This window comes from Pristiophorus japonicus, chromosome 19, assembly GCF_044704955.1.
Source record: "Pristiophorus japonicus isolate sPriJap1 chromosome 19, sPriJap1.hap1, whole genome shotgun sequence".
Classification (NCBI taxonomy): domain Eukaryota; kingdom Metazoa; phylum Chordata; class Chondrichthyes; family Pristiophoridae; genus Pristiophorus; species Pristiophorus japonicus.
This window is the reverse complement of record NC_091995.1, coordinates 58,464,779-58,482,543: the sequence shown is the minus strand read 5'-3', so window position 1 is coordinate 58,482,543 and position 17,765 is coordinate 58,464,779. Positions and strand designations below refer to the sequence as shown.

At 44.5% G+C, this 17,765-nt stretch overlaps 1 pseudogene; it reads right to left on the bottom strand.

Annotated features, from left to right (window-relative positions):
* LOC139230236 (zinc finger protein 665-like) overlaps positions 1–17,765 on the bottom strand; it is a 167,064-nt pseudogene that overhangs the window by 45,138 nt on the left and 104,161 nt on the right.

Here is a 17,765-nt window from a genome sequence, read left to right as displayed (position 1 = left end):
AAATCTGTATATCGAAAATAAGATTAAAAGCCGCTACAGAAATACTTGTTCCTAAAACAATACTTTTACATTGTGCAGGCCGTATCTGTTTATCAACTTATCCAGAATCCACCTCTCAACAGTCCCACATGGGAAATTGTTGGGTCCCACTGGGCTCAGAGGTACTGGGGGTTAAACCCAGCAGCTTCTCATCCATAGAATACAAGAGCAGGGAAGTTATGCTTGAACTGTATAAAACACTCGTTAGGCCGCAGCTAGAGTACTGCCTGCAGTTCTAGAGATCACATTACAGGAAAGATGTGATTGCACTAGAGAGGGTACAGAGGAGATTTATGAGGATGTTGCCTAGACTGGAAAATTTTAGTGTGAGTAAAGAGTGGATAGGCTGGGGCTGTTTACTTTGGAACAGAGGAGGCTGAGGAGAGACCTTATTGGGATGTATAAAATTATGAGGGGCCTAGATAGAGTGGATAGGAAGGACCTATTTCCCTTCGCAGAGGGGTCACCAACTAGGGGATAGTGTCTCCATATTTACTCTGTATCAAAACCGTTCATTATTTTTAACATCTTTCATATCTCCTCTTAACCTTCACTACTCTAAGGAGAACACCAGTGATACCAGCCTCTCCACATAACTGAACTCGCTCATCCCTGGTACCATTCTGATAAATCTCTGCTGCACCTCCTTCCTAAAGTGTGGTGCCCAGAATTGAACACAATACTCCAGCTGGGGCCTAACCAGTGCTTTATAGAGGTTTAGCGGAACTAAATGGCAATTGCTGATATTCCAATGATGGGGTTTAGAAGGGTAAGGTTTATCCAGTCCATTGGATGTGAGCCCAAGCATGGGCATTTGGAGCGGAGAGCCAGGGACATGCTGTGTAACCGGACACAAACACTCCTGCACTGCCCACACATCACTTGTTTCCCACTTAGCATGAATTGAATATTAATTGTAATAATTTTAAAAAGTTTTGTTTATATATTGAATCATGTTTCTGTAATTGCATTTCTCATCTCAGTTTCAAAGCCTCATTTATTTTCTTCCTCTGAGCCCCTGAACCTCATCTGGCAGCGTAATGTTGGCGAGTGGTAATTGATTGCCCTGGGAACCAACAGGAAGTGAGGCCGGAGGGAACAGCGTGTTCTGCAACCAATCACGGTACTGGAGGGATGGAACCTGAGTCGTCTGTCATGTGAGTCAGTGTGAACCCGTTAAACAAGCTACCTTTTAAAAGCTAACTCAAGATTTTGTTTGTCAACCAAACAGTTTAACATTTGTTAGTATTTTGTTTCCCTGGAGATCCAATTATGAGTTTCAGACACTTCAATGCCAAGTGGACTCGGTGTTTACAGATCATTCAATTCCCTCTTTCCATGTCACTGTTAGTTAAAGGTACAGAGATTGTTTTCCGCTTAGTACGCATCTGTTTGAGGGAAAACAGTGACTGGGGCCGAACCCCAACATCACGCAGCAACTTCAGGAGTGAAATGGAGAAAAATCAGAGCATGTGATGAATCTGGATTTCAAACAGTGAGGATATGACGAGGATAAAGTGTATTGGATGGGTAATTTACAGCTTAGGGGCAAGAGATGAAAGAATGAGAAACTAGAACTGTGTTCAGAATTTCTATCCTGCACTTAGTGATGACTTTTGTAAATTATGATGACAGATAGGCTTGTATTCCAGTGAATGTAGGCGATTAAGGCGTGATCTAATTGAGGTTTTTAAGATGATTAAAAGAGTTAGATTAGGTAAAGACATTATTTCCTATGATGGGGGAGTCCAAAACAATAAGTCATAATCTCAAAATTAGAGCTAGGCTATTCATGGTGATGACAGGAAGCACTTTGTTACACAAGCTGGAACATCTCCATCATCATGGGCAGTCCCTCGGAGTCGAGGAGGACTTGCTTCCACTCCCAAAGTGAGTTCTTTGAAGGCTGAACAGTCTGATACGAGAGCCACAGACCCTGTTACAGGTGGGACACACATTCGTCAGGGGAAGGGGTCGATAGGGCTGGTTTGCCGCGCGCTCCTTCTGCTGCCTGCGCCTGGCATCTTCATGCTCCTTGCGTCGAGACACAAAGAGCTTAACGCCCTCCCGGATGGACTTTCTCCACCTCGGGCGGTCTGCGGCCAGGGTGTCCCAGGTGTCAGTGGTGATGCTGCACTTTACCAGGGAGGCTTTGAGGGTGTCCTTATAATGTTTCCGCTGTCCTCCTTTGGCTCATTTACCATGAAGGAGCTCCGCATAAAGCATTTGCTTAGGGAGTCTCGTATCTGTCATGCGTAATATGTGGCCTGCCCAGCGAAGCTGATAGAGTGTAGTCAGTGCTTCAATACTGGGGATGGTAGCCTGGTCGAGGACATATATCCATGAGAGTAACCGAAGGTATAAGAACTGAAATTATCTAGAGTTAGAAAGGAGAAAAGACCCAAAAATGGGAGAGTCTGTAATAGGACATCAGGTAGTTTTCTCTTATCTTGGAGACATGACATACTCGACACACTGTGCTTGAAAGAAAGCTGAGTTATTCGACATATCAAAATATTAATAACCACTATAACTGGCTGGAGTTTAACATCAGCAGAGACAAACCCCAACTGTCAGAATGAACAGGGTTCAGTCCTGGATGTGATTAACAGCAGAATCTAACCCCTGAAGTCAAACGTGAATTTGATGGTGTCTCAGAAGGCTGGATGAACAAGTGAATCTCTTCCCACACACACAGCAGGCGAATGGCCTCTCCCCAGTGAGTGCGTTGGTGTATCAGAAGGTCGGATGAACGAGTGAATCCCTTCCCACACTCTGAGCAGCTGAATGGCCTCTACCCAGTGTGAACTCGCTGGTGTGTCAGCAGGTCACCTGATTGAGCGAATCCCTTCCCACACTCTGAGCAGGTGGACGGCCTCTCCCGTGTGTGAACTCGCTGGTGCGTCAGCAGGTTAGATGACAGAGTGAAATCTTTCCCACACTCTGAGCAGGTGAACGGCATTTCTCCACTGTGAGTGCGTCGGTGTGTCAACAGATCCATTGTGCTTTTGAAGCTCTTCTGACAGTCAGAACATTTAAAAGATCTCTTATCAGTGTGAACAAGTTGGTGTGAAGTGAGGTTGGTTAACTGGGTGAATCCCTTCCCACACTCTGAGCAGATGAACGGCCTCTCCCCAGTGTGAACTCGCTGGTGTGTCATCAGGTGGGGTGACTGAGTGAATCCCTTCCCACACACTGAGCAGGCGAACGCCCTCTCCCCAGTATGAGTGTGTTGATGATTTCCCAGCTCAGATGGGTAATTGAATCCCTTCCCACAGTCCCCACATTTCCACGGTTTCGCCGTGGTGCGAGTGTTCTTATGTCTCTCCAGGTTGGATGATCAGTTGAAGCCTGGTCCACACACAGAACACGTGTACGGTTTGTCCCCACTGTGAATGATGCGATGTTTTTTCAGGCTGTGTAACTGGTTAAAACTCTTTCCACAGTCAGTGCACTGGAACACATTCAAGTGGGTATGTGTGTGTCTCGGTGCTTTTCCAGTTACGCTGATGTTTGAAATCTGATCCCACAGACAGAAGAGAAACATTTCTCCTTCCACATTCAAAGGCCACTCATGTCCCGATGAATCGAGTCTTTGTCAGATCTTGATGCGATGTTTGGTTTTCCGTCTGTAAATCCTTAATTTCTAGTATCCTGTAAAAGGAGTTTACCAAAATCATCACTGAGGACAGATCAGACAATTCTAGTTTTCATAGAATCAGAAATTTACAGCACTGAAAGATGCCATTCGGCCCATTGCGTCCATGCCAGCCGACAAAGAGCTATGCAGCCTAATCCCACTTTCCAGTTCTTGGTCCGTAGCCTTATAGGTTATGGCACTTCAGGTGCATATCCACGCACTTCTTAAATGCTATGAGTGTTTCTGCCTCTACCACCCTTTGAGGCAGTGAGTTCCAGGTCCCCCACCACCCTCTGGGTGAAAACATTTCTCCTCAAATCCCCTCTAAGCCTCCTACCAATTACTTTAACTTTATGCCCCCTAAATATTGACCCCTCTGCAAAGGAGAATAGGTCCCTCCGAACCAATCTATCTAAGCCCCTCATCATTTCATGCTCCTTAGCCTCCTCTGTTCCAAAGCAAACTCCAGCCAACCCAATCTTTTCTCATAGCTAAAATTCCCCAGTCCAGGCAACAACCTTGTAAATCTCTTCTGTACCTTCTTTCCTGTAATATGGTGATGAGAACTGCATGCAGTACTCTAGCTGTGGCCTAATTAGTGGTTTATACAGTACAAGCATAACCTCCCTGCTCTTGTATTCTATGCTTCGGCTCATCAAGGCTAGTATCCCATCTGCCTTCCTAACCACCTTATCTACCAGTCCTGCTACCTTCAGGGACTTGTGGACATGCACTCTAGTTCTGACTGTGTAAATTCCTGGATTCTTTTACCTCAATCTGGTTCAGTAAAATTACTGAGTCGAATACCTCTTGTGCTTTGAACAAAGCAGTCTTTATTACTGGCCAGTAAGACCTATCAGACAGAAGATATATTCTCTGGATAGAGCGTACACACTCCCTACGGATAGGTGAAGTTACATCGTAAAGCGTCAACAGTTATACAGTTTTGAAATCAGATAACAAAATACAAATGGATTGACAGTCTAACTCAGCCACTCATTAGTCAATCTATATGAGATGTTCTTCTTGAAAGCTCAAGCATTGCCTCTAAATGTTTCAATCTAATGGTGTGACTATTAACTGAGACCTTGCAATTCTGCAGATTTATTTCATGTTACAATTAGATGTCATTGGCAGGAGTAGTGACTTGAAACCTTGAGACAGACTGTTAGCTATGCTGATGTTGCACTATTTGCAATCTGACATTCTCCCAGGTATTCTTCCATGGCTTATACATTTTCATATATCCCGTTTACTTTACTGTCCTTAATTCCATATATTCCGTTCAGATATCCACATCCCTCCTTTTATCATTCTATGATAGCATTTAGGATCATTCTAGGAGTATTGCATTGTTGAGTAGTTCTCTAGTTTGTTGGATCATAACCCGGGAACCCTTGACCACAAGAGGGTCTGCTAAACTTGTCATCATTACTTTACAGCAGAGGTTAAGGCAACCAACAATCAAACAGCAGGTAATTATTACGATGAGAACAATTGCCCCATGTATTAGATAGGATCTCCAAGATCCACCCAGAAACCAATCAAACCTGCTTAGTTCTTTTGCTGGTGTGGATAACTTCTTCACCTCCCTCCTTCAACTGCCTTGTTCAGCTATGGGGAAGAGGAGATCTGGAACAGAAACATGAATTAGACTAACCAGCAAAATTTGTTTAAATGGTGATGAGCTTGCAGTGGTGCAGGTGAACCCAGGCACTTTTCCCCTCAACCTTGGCTGCAGTGGGGGTAGTGAGTGACACCTAAAAAGGCCCCTCCCATTGTGGCTCTAATCCCTTCCGAATCCATACTTCCCTGGTTCCACGAGGGACAATTCGGGTAAAACTGGGAGGTCGAGGTGAGCATCTTGAACCTGGTTGTGAACTAGTCGCAGAGCCTGAGTCAGAGAAAGAACATAGGTGGTCATCAGTCTAGCTGAGATCTCATATCTAGGAACAATTTCCCTCATTAACACCTTAACAACAGTCCGAGTCTTATTGTCCAGGTTAGGGTAGGCTTCAATCCATCTGCTAAACACATCTACTATTACTAACACATATTTGTAACACTGAACTTTTTGCAACTCAATGTAGTCCAACTGAAATGTCTCAAAGGGACCTTCGGGTAGGGGCTGTTTACCCCAATCACAGGGGACACCCTTCCCTGGATTATGTTACTGGCCAACCAGGCAACGACTACTGATGTTCTGGGTGAGCGCCTGGAGTCTAGGGTGCCCCCAAGTAGCCAAAATGTGTCACTCGTGGTCCTTGCTCCACAATGAGTAGCAAAATGCATACATTCAATAACTCATAGAGCCAACTTGTCAGACATGCAAGTCTGTTCCGCGGGAGTGGTCCAGAGTTTAGAAACATTGTCATAAATACATGCATAATATTTCCACAACAGTTTATCTTTTTCAGGAGCGTCCTCCTGTGCTTTTATAACATCTTGGATGGTTGGCATTGGTTTTTCCGAGGCTAACTTATCCTTCGCAGGATTTTTAGTCTGACTCATAATTTTGGGCACTACCATCTGTTGGTCACGAGAGGCCTGTTTGGCCTCTTGGTCAGGACAACGATTCCCTATATCAACCAGAGAATTTCCGGTAGTGTGGGCGGTACATTTGACAATGGTAATGTGTTTGGGGAACATGAGGGCTTGCAACAATTCAGATACTAGCTGTTTATGAGATATCTCATTCCCCTGTGAGGTTAGGAATCCCCTATTTTTCCATAATTGTCCGAAATCATGGACCACCCCAAAGACATACCTAGAGTCGGTATAGATATTGACTTTGAGATCTTTGGCCAAGATACAGGCTCGGGTGAGGGCGAATAGTTCAGCTTGTTGAGCAGAATAGGCGGTTTCAAAAGCGGGAGATTCCAAGACCTGATTCTCCTGGTTTACTATGGCGTATCCTGAGATTCGTGTATCTTCTGGATTAATAGAAGTACTTCCGTCAACATACATAAACAATCATGACTGGGTTCTTCCTCATCTTGGGTTGGCTCAGTAAGAATACAGTCTGGATCTTCCATTGGTACATCAACCAAATCTTCCATGACTGATGTGGCCTCTTAAATTAAAGATAAGCAATCATGACTGGGTTCTTCCTCATCTTGGGGTGGCTCAGTAAGAAAACAGGCCGGATTAATTGCAGTACAGTGCCGAAAGGTCAGTTTAGGATTGCCTGTGATTTCAGTGGGTTCTGTCGGATAGAGGGCCAGTCCACATTGCCCTGCGCTGGGATCTCAATCGGATCAATGGGAGTATAACCCACTTGGGAGGGGTCCTCTGCCCACACATGAGGATCCACATAGTCAGGTATGTCCGAGCCAGTATGATGCTGTAGAGTCGTTAAGACCTTCTCGGGGTCCCCATGAAATTGGACTGTTCGGCCATGTTTTACGATTTGCACATCCCGGCTGGTAGGGTCAGCCTCATCTATGGCCTTGCGTACCATAACTCCCAAATCTTTAGCATGGTGAGGGGCTAATACTTCACGAGCAATATACGGTGCCATTATTAGGGGCTGTTTCCACAGATTCTTATCCACTTCCAGAAAATCTGCCTCTCTTTCCAGTCCAGTCACTCTAGCCCTTAATAGAATTCCCTTCACTTCCCCTTCGTGATCCTGATAAAAGTTCTGCAGGTCCTGATTCTTTCCACTGGGATCGTATGCTAGGGTCACGTGATAGGGTGCCTGCGGCAGGTCCAGAGACCAGCACTGAGGGGTTCTAGTGGTATAATACTGCCGCTTAAGGGTTTCCTGTTTTACAATAATCCCATCATCTCCACACTCCAAATGCAACTGGAATTTGCAAAGGAGGTCTCTAGCCATCAAGTTACAGTCCAGATTGGTTGTAATAACAACTCGATGTTACACCGATTCTTCCTGGTAACCCATTTTAACCGGTTCTGACACTGGGAATGTCGAGATTTGTCCCAGGAATCCTGACAGTTCCTGTGTTTCAGTAGAGGCAGGGAGTTTAAGCTTTGATTGTACAGAAGACATGAAGGCTCCCGTATCTATCAAAAAGGGTTGCCACTCATTCAGAATGGGTTCGTCGTCCGGGGAGGATCCCTGCACAATCAAGCTGCGTAGTCAATTGGGGGACAATTGACCAAAGGGGTTGTTTCTGGGAGAAGTTAGTGTAAGATCCTCCTCTCCCCCCTTGCCCTCCTCCTCTTCCTCCTCTTCCTTTTCCATGCTGACGGTAGGGGCAATTTTTATTCCAATGTCCTTCCTGCCCACAATTAAAACAGTCAATTCCTCTTACCCAGTCCCGGCCTCTTCCCATACCATACCGGGGACAATAGGGAGGTTTATTAGCAGGGCTCGGGCCGTTTGGTTGTTTAGTATAACCGTATCCTTGCTTATCCATCCAATCCTGTATGCAACACTACGGTTCTATTGATCCTTCCTCCCGAGATGGCTCTTCCTTTCTAGTCACGTATTCAGTCTTGACCCAGGTTGGGGGCGCACCTCCCCCCTCCCCTTTCTTTTCCTGCCAATAATATCTAACTGTCCTCTCCATCTGTCCGGATAACGTGAGCAATCAAATAGTTGTTTGAAGATCACAGACATCTATAGAGAGGTGGTCTGCAGCTTGTTGTGCATCAGGGTTTGGCATTGGTCTGACAGGGAATTGGTGTCGGGACTTTGGGATCTTGGAAATCATTTCTAGGTTGGAGGATGTTTCGGAGCTGTCTGACTGCTTGACAGTTCTGCGTCTCGATCGGCGGGGGTGTTTGCTATGTCTTTCACAACTTGGACTGGTAAATTGACTAGAAGATTTACGGGACTGTTTGTGATGTCGAGATATAGTTCTGCCCTTTCGAGTGTGAGATCTGGTCCTTTCGGCTATATTGCTTGTGAACTGGGGATCCGAATCGCTATCAGAGGATGAGGAGTCAGTTTGGGTTTGTTGCTTTGGTGGTATGGGGTTAGTTTTAACTCCTCTTTTTACCGGAGTGTTAGGTGGAGGGTGTTGGGAAGAGGACTGGAGCAAGGGGCCAGAGGGTGCGGGAGGCACCGTTGGGCGCTGAGTCAGTGACCACTCATCAATTTCATCATCGGCCTCGGTTAACACAAAGCCAGCCATTTTAACTCGTAGTTGATCAATACCTTTCTCAGAGGTCCCAGAGGATCTCTTAGCAAGTTTCTCGTGCGCACATTCTTTCTTTAAGACGTCTACAGTTTTAACATGTGTTCCCTCTGTCAATGAAAGTCCTAATTTAATAGCATTTGTTTGCCAACTTGACAGAAGTGATGCATCTTTTAATTTCTAACAATAATGTCGCCAGGTTGCAATTAAATTTTTATCCCCTTTTCCTCGTCCCCTTCTCCAAATTAATCCCTGTGCTTTTTTTGCTACCTCTACGCTTCTAGTGCCACCTAGAGGCCACTGGTCATCCCCTAATAATTTATTCAGGGCTCCTGATAATTTTCTAAAGTCTTCAGCTCTTTCAGGAAATTCCTCACATAACTTTTGTAGCGGACTATCCGCATCCGTGGTTTTAGCTAACTGATTACCCATTTTCACGCTGCTCCTCGTATTACTGTGTCATTACGCGTTCGTGTCGTCGTGCAATTTAAACAAACTTAAAAATAGACACAGACTTTACAGAAACTCACACTGACTTTAGCTAACTCCAAATAAACAAACTTTACTAATGCTAACACTTACCCGCGTCGCCGCGCGATTTAGGATACTTAAAACTCCCACGTCGCCTCGCAGTTCACGTCGCCGCGCAATCCGCGTTGCCTCGCAGTTCACGTCGCCACGCAATCCACGTCGACCCGTGGCTCGCGTCACCGCGCGAGTTGAGATACTTAAAACTTTAAAAGATAAACAAGGACTTCTAACACTTACCCGTGTCGCTGCGCGGTTTTCGTCGCCGTGCGATTTCAATACAAGATAGACAAAGACTTCTAACACTTACCCGCGTCGCCATGTGGTTCACGTCGCCGCGCGATTTAAATACTTAAAACTCTAAACACTTAAGACTTACAAAGACTTACTGACACTAGCACTGACTTTCGCGATTCGCGTTGCTGCGCCTCTGCATCACTACGCGTTGGCGTCACTGCGCGTCTACGTCACTGCGCGTTTACGTACTGCGCGTCTACGTCACTGCGCGTTCGCTTTACTACGCGTTCGCTTCGGCCCTTCTCCTCTCAGCTGCACGCTTGCGCCGCTGCGCGTCTCACGTTGTTTGTGCGTCTGCGCCGCTGCGCATTCGTGTCGGCCCTACCTTCCGAGTTGCTGCGGGGTTTTTTTTTTAAATTCAATCAGAGCCTAGACGGGCCAAGTGATATACAAGGTCGACGTCGTACCTGAGTTGAACACCTATCCTCTATTTAAATCCCCATTTTATTCCCTGTGAGCCTAATTTTCTAATTTTGATTTCTTATGAGCCTCAATTAATTTCTTTCAGTTTCCAAATTTCCCTATCCTTTCGCGTTACTGCGCAGTTTAAATTCAATTAGTCGATGAAAGCCCTAATTTAATGGAGTTTTTCTGCCAACTGGACAGGAGTGATTTTTTTTTTTACTGCAGTGGAATTTTTTTCATAATTTTAAATCTCAGAACATTTTTTTCTTTCAGCACCTATTTAGTACGTAACTTTTTTTTTTATAACTAGAGAGAAGTCTGGCACGTAGGCTGTGGACTGCTTTTCGTTATCTCAATTGTTCCAGCCTCAAGGTCGTGTTATTTAATATAATTTTTTTTAAAAATCCTTTTGAATCCATCTCAGTTGTTTTGCTGTGCCTTCTCTGAATGTTTTCTTTCAACAAGTTTTTCTTTTTTTTTAACCAACGGGACCATGTAATTTTTTCTTTTTTTTTTAACAAACCTATCCTTTGTGCATTTCCTGGCTCCGTAACTTATCATCCGAATATACGTAATTCAATAAGGTTCACACTCTTAAACTTCCCACATACAGGACAACACTACGAAGGGTTAAAACAAACTTTCATTCTGTTTGAGATAAAACAAACCACAACTCCCCGGCTTTTTTTTTACAGTAAAAATCACAGAAGCATTTCTCATTTAAACGGACATTCACAAGAGTCTCTTTTCTTTCCTATTAATTTTTGGATCCATGATTGATCATCCATCCCTATCTAGCTCTAACTATCTTTCCAAGTCGCCGCTTGGTTTGCGTCATCGTGCAATTTCCGTATCTCTATCCCTATTCTAAGTTTGAAAGGTATTCACCAGATTGTCCTGGATCTCGTTCAGACACTACCTGAGAACCAGCGAGTGGCTAAACTTTCCTCAGACTTTTGAAACCGGGGGAAACTGGAGCAGTATTGAAATCATACTCACTCCAGTGGCCACTTCCCCTCGTCTCGTCCAAGGCTAGTCTGGCTCTTAATTCGCAAGTTTTCGGCAGTCGTCCGTTGAGATCCCACTTCTGACACCAAATGTAAATTCCTGGATTCTTTTACCTCAATCTGGTTCAGTAAAATTACTGAGTCGAATACCTCTTGTGCTTTGAACAAAGCAGTCTTTATTACCAGCCAGTAAGACCTATCAGACAGAAGGTATATTCTCTGGATAGAGCGTACACACTCCCTACGGATAGGTGAAGTTACATCGTAAAGCGTCAACAGTTATACAGTTTTGAAATCAGATAACAAAATACAAATGGATTGACAGTCTAACTCAGCCACTCATTAGTCAATCTATATGAGATGTTCTTCTTGAAAGCTCAAGCATTGCCTCTAAATGTTTCAATCTAATGGTGTGACTATTAACTGAGACCTTGCAATTCTGCAGATTTATTTCATGTTACAATTAGATGTCATTGGCAGGAGTAGTGACTTGAAACCTTGAGACAGACTGTTAGCTATGCTGATGTTGCACTATTTGCAATCTGACATTCTCCCAGGTATTCTTCCATGGCTTATACATTTTCATATATCCCGTTTACTTTACTGTCCTTAATTCCATATATTCTGTTCAGATATCCACATCTGCAGCTCTACACTTCTCAGTGTCCTACCATTTAATGTGTATTCCCTTACCAGGTTAGCCCTCCCCAAATGCATTACCTCACACTTCTGCGAATTGAATTCCATTTGCCACTGTTCTGCCCACTTGACCAGTCCATTGATATCTTCCTGCAGTCTACAGCTTTCTTCTTCATTATCAACCACACGGCCAATTGTTGTATCATTTGCAAACTTCTTAATCATACCCCTACATACAAGTCTAAATCATTCATATGTATCACAAAAAGCAAGGGACCCATTACTGAGCCCTGTGGAACCCCACTGGAAACAGCCTTCCAGTCACAAAAACACCTGTCGACCATTCCCCTTTGCTTCCTGCCTCAGCCAATTTTTGATCCAACTTGCCACTTCGCCTTGGTTCCATTGGGCTTTTAATTGTGCCTGTCATGTGGGACCTTATCAAAAGCATTGCTAAAATCCATATATACTACATCAAACACACTACCCTCATCAACCCTCCTCGTTACCTTCTCAAAAAATTCAATCAAGTTAGTCAGATACGACCTTCCATTAACAAATCCATGCTGACTGTCCTTGATTAATCCATGACTTTGTAAAAGAAGATTTATCTGTCCTTCAGAATTTTTTCCCAATAATTGAAAGTTCAATTTGCTGAACTGAATTTTAGTTTGTCATGGGGCTTCTGTACCCTCTCTTTCCTGTTATGTGGTGACCCGAACTGCATACAGTACTCTAGTTGTGACCTAACTAGTGTTTTATACAGTAGAGCTCACGGGGTTAGGGGTAATATATTAGCATGGATAGAGGATTGGCTATCTAACAGAAAACAGAGTTTGGATAAATGGGTCATTTTCAAATTGCCAAATTGTAACTGGTGGGGTGCCACAGGGATCAGTGCTGAGGCCTCAACTATTTACAATCTATTTTAATGACTTGGATGAAGGGACCGAGTGTAATGTAGCCAGATTTGCTGACGTGATAAAGATGGGTGGGAAAGCAAGTTGGGCGGAGGACACAACGAATCTGCAAAGGGATATAGATAGGCTAAGTGAGTCGGTAAAACTTTAGCATATAATATGGGAAAGTGTGAGGTTATCCACCTTGGTAGGAATTTTTTTTAAAAATATTTAAATGGGGAGAGATTACAAAATGCTGCAGTACAGAGGGACCTAGGGTTCTTGTACATGAACACAAGTTATTATGCAGGTGCAGCAATTAATTAAGAATGTTGCCCTTTATTGTAAGGGTGATGGAGTATAAAAGCAGGAAGTCCTGCTACAACTGTACAGGATATTAGTGAGACCACACCTGGAGTACAATGTTTTGATCTGGTCTCCTTATTTAAGGAGGGATATACTTGCATTCGAGACAGTTCAGAGAAGGTTCGCTAGGTTGATTCCAGAGATGAAGGGATTGTCTGACGAAGAAAGATTGGGCTTATACTCATTGGAGTTTAGAAGAATGAGAGGTGATCTTATTGAAACATAAAAGAATCTGAGGGGGCTCGACAGGGTAGATGCAGAGAGGATGTTTCCCCTCATGGGGGAATCTAGAACTAGGGGGCAAAGGTTCAGCATAAGAGGTCGCCCATTTAAAACGGAAATGAGGAATTTGTTTTCTCAGAGGGTCATGAATCTTTGGAATTCTCTACCCCAGAGAGCAATGAAGGCTGGGTCATTGAATGTATTTAAGGTGTAGACAGATTTTTGGATGATGCGCGTCATGGGTTATGGGAAGCGGGCAGCGAAGTGGAGCTGAGGCCAAGAATAGATCAGCCATGATCTTTTTGAATGGCCGAGCAGCCAAATGGCCGAATCCTGTCCTATTTCTTATGTTCTTATGTAAACAGCAAATGCTGGCAATACTCAGGCAGCATCTGTGGAGAGAGATACAGAGTTAATGTTTCAGATAATGAAATTTAATCAGAAATGGAAACATCTGGAGATGTAACAAGTTTTAAGCCAGTGCAGAGGCAGGGAAAGAGGGGAGGTGAGGAACGAACAAAAGGGAAGGTCTGTGGTAGGGTGGAAGGCAGGAGAGATTGAATGGCAAAAGGGTGGATGGTGCAAGGCAAAAGGAGATGGTAATGGGACAAGTCAAGAAACAAAAGATGGGCTAAGAGAAGGTGAAAATGGGAATAGCAGAATCATTACCAACAGTTCCTGTACTAAAAATGGAAGCGGTGGTTTTGGTCTGAGATTGTTGAACTTAATGTTGAGTCCAGAAGGCTGTAAAGTGCCTAATGTAAAGAGGAAATGCTGTTTCTCCAGCTTACATAAGAACATAAGAAATAGGAGCAGGAGTAGGCCATACGGCCCCCTGAGCTTGCTCCGCCATTTAATACAATCATGGCTGATTCAATCATGGACTCAGGTCCACTTCCCTGTCCGCTCCCCATAACCCCTTATTCCTTTATCGGTTAAGAAACTGTCTATCTCTGTCTTAAATCTGCTCAATGACCCAGCTTCCACAGCTCTCTGAGGCAGCGAATTCTACAGATTCACAACCCTGAGAGAAGAAATTCCTTCTCATCTCAGTTTTAAATGGGCGGCCCCTTATTCTAAGATTATGCCCCCTAGTTCTAGTCTCCCCTATCAGTGGAAACATACTGTATGCATCCACCTTGTCAAGTCCCCTCATAATCTTATACATTTCAATGAGATCACCTCTCATTCTTCTGAATTCCAATGAGTAAAGGCCCAGCCTACTCAACCTATCTTCATATGTCAACCCCCTCATCTCCAGAATCAACCTAGTGAACCTTCTCTGAACTGCCTCCAAAGCAAGTATATTGTTTCTTAAATATGGAAACTAAAACTGCATGCAGTATTCCAGGTGTGGCCTCACCAATAGCCTGTATAACTGTAACAAGATTTCCTTGCTTTTATACTCCATCCTCTTTGCAATAAAGGCCAAGAATCTATTGGCCTTCTGATAACTTGCTGTACCTGCATACTAACCTTTTGTGTTTCATGCACAAGTATCCCCAGGTCCCACTGTACTGCAGCACTTTGCAATTTTTCTCCATTTAAATAATAACTTGCTCTTTGATTTTTTTTCTGTCAAAGTGTATGACCTCACACTTTCCAACATTATACTCCATCTGCCAAATTATTGCCCACTCACTTAGCCTGTCCTTTTGCAGATTTTGTGTCCTCCTCAAACATTTCTTTTTCTCCCATCTTTGTATCGTCAGCAAACTTGGCTACGTTATACATGGTCCCTTCTTTCAAGTCATTAATATAGATTGTCAATAATTGGGGTCCCAGCACTGATCCCTGCGGCACTGAGAATCTGTATCAATGTAGCTACTAACTTTATATGTATTATCCGTACTGATTTCAAATGTATTAACTCTTTCTAAAATGGCCGCTCATGGTTATCGCTGACTCTTCAGATCTCACTATAGGGGAGAACAATGAGTAACTTGTTTTTGTGAAACAACCTTGAGGAACCGTCTGATAATAATGGGAATGTAGCAACAGATGTAGGGGCCAAACTGTAGGAATACCCAGAGAAGCAGAACTGTGCATTCCTTGCCTGCAAAACAAAGATAAGCTGGAGGTGACTTAATCTTCACTCATGATTAGGGACATTGCTTACTTCACTGTGTAAATGACTAATTTAGCTTGTATCTATGCCACGGTAGTTGATGTGATAGAACAATGAAAAGGGGTTGTACCGATCATGAACTGTGTAACTGTCTTGTTTTTGTAATGATTTTTGCTTGCTCTGGTGGATTCGACAGACTCATGGAGTCGGTGCCCTTTTATCAGAGCAAGACTTCATCGATGAAGCCTGAATAAAGTTAGTCTGAACTAAACTTTAAAGTGTTCGAGTCAGTGTATTCGCTGAAACAGTTTGAGGGAAAAGAATCCGTATCAACAACACCCCACTAGTTACTGATTGCAAACCCGAGAATGAAGCATTTATCCCGATTCTCTGTTTTCTGTTAGTTTGCCAATCCTCTATCCATGCTAATATATTACTCCCAACCCTGTGAACTTGTATCTTTTTTTTCCAAATGTCCAGCGACTGCTTCTTTAATAATGGACTCTAGCATTTTCCCAACCACAGATGTTACTCGTGCTTTTTTCCTATAGTTTCCTGCTTTTTGTCTGCCTTTTTTAAATAGGGGCATTACATTTGCAGTTTTCCAATCTGCTGGGACATCCTCAGAATTCAGGGAATGTTGGTAAATTGCAACCAATGCATCCACTATCCCTGCCACTACTTCTCTTAAGACCCTAGGATGCAAGCCATCAGTTCCAGGGGATTTATCTGTCTTTAGTCACATTATTTTACTGAGTACCACCTTCTTAGTGATAGTGATTGTGTTAAGTTCCTCTCCCCTTGACTATGCACTATTGGGATATTGTTAGTGTCCTCTCCAGTAAGACTGATACAAAATATTTGTTCAGAATTTCTGCCACCTCCATCTTCCCCATTACTAATTCCCCGGTCTCATCCTCTAAGGGACCAATATTTACTTTAGCCACTCTTTTCCTTTGTATGGGCTCAATTTTGGGCATGACTTGCTCCAATTTTTTTTCGAGTAAGTTGGTTTTTCGTCGAGGAGGCGGGAGCTCGGAGCAGCGCGAGTCCGGGGTCGGCGAGAGGCCTATAAAGGCCAGCGGGAGTTGAGCAGTTCGAGCAGTCAGTCGAGGAGGCGGGAGCTCGGAGCAGCGTGAGTCCGGGGTCGGCGAGAGGCCTATAAAGGCCAGCGGGAGTCGAGCAGTTCGAGCAGTCAGTCGAGGAGGCGGGAGCTCGGAGCAGCGTGAGTCCGGGGTCGGCGAGAGGCGTACCGGTGCAGCTACAGGGAGAAGGCAAAGATACAAAGGTGACGTCACAGCCTAGGGGGTAAGTGATTGGCTGGTGATTGGTGAGTAGTTTTTCTTTTTCTTCTTATATTGGTCAGTAACTTTTAACATTGTTATTACCAGTTTAAGTGTATCTAAGGGTTAAGTCATGGCAGGAGAGCTCGGTCGGGTGTTATGCTCCTCCTGTACCATGTGGGAACTCAGGGACACTTCCGGTGTCCCTGACGACTACGTGTGCGGGAAGTGTGTCCACCTCCGGCTCTTGACGGTCCGCGTTGCGGAATTGGAGCTGAGGGTGGATTTACTCTGGAGCATCCACGATGCTGAGAATGATGTGAGTATCACGTGTAGTGAGTTGGTCTTACCGCAGGGAAAGGGTCCACAGCCAGATAGGGAATGGAAGACCAGCAGGAAGAGTAGTGCAAGGAAGGTAGTGCAGGGGTCCCCTGTGGTCATCCCCCTGCAAAACAGATACACCGCTTTGAGTACTGTTGAGGGGAATGACTCATCAGGGGAGGGCAGCAGCAGCCAAGTTCATGGCACCGTGGCTGGCTCTGCTGCACAGGAGGGCAAGAAAAAGAGTGGGAGAGCGATAGTGATAGGGGATTCAATTGTGAGGGGAATAGATAGGCGTTTCTGCGGCCGCAACCGAGACTCCAGGATGGTATGTTGCCTCCCTGGTGCAAGGGTCAAGGATGTCTCGGAGCGGGTGCAGGACATTCTGAAATGGGAGGGAGAACAGCCAGTTGTCGTAGTGCACATTGGTACCAACGACATAGGTAAAAAAAGGGATGAGGTCCTACGAAACGAATTTAAGGAGCTAGGAGCTAAATTAAAAAGTAGGACCTCAAAAGTAGTAATCTCGGGATTGCTACCAGTGCCACGTGATAGTCAGAGTAGGAATCGCAGGATAGCGCAGATGAATACGTGGCTTGAGCAGTGGTGCAGCAGGGAGGGATTCAAATTCCTGGGGCATTGGGACCGGTTCTGGGGGAGGTGGGACCAGTACAAACCGGACGGTCTGCACCTGGGCAGGACCGGAACCAATGTCCTAGGGGGAGTGTTTGCTAGTGCTGTTGGGGAGGATTTAAACTAATATGGCAGGGGGATGGGAACCAATGCAAGGAGACAGAGGGAAACAAAAAGGAGACAAAAGCAAAAGACAGAAAGGAGATGAGGAAAAGTGGAGGGCAGAGAAACCCAAGGCAAAGAACAAAAAGGGCCACTGTACAGCAAAATTCTAAAAGGACAAAGGGTGTTAATAAAACAAGCCTAAAGGCTT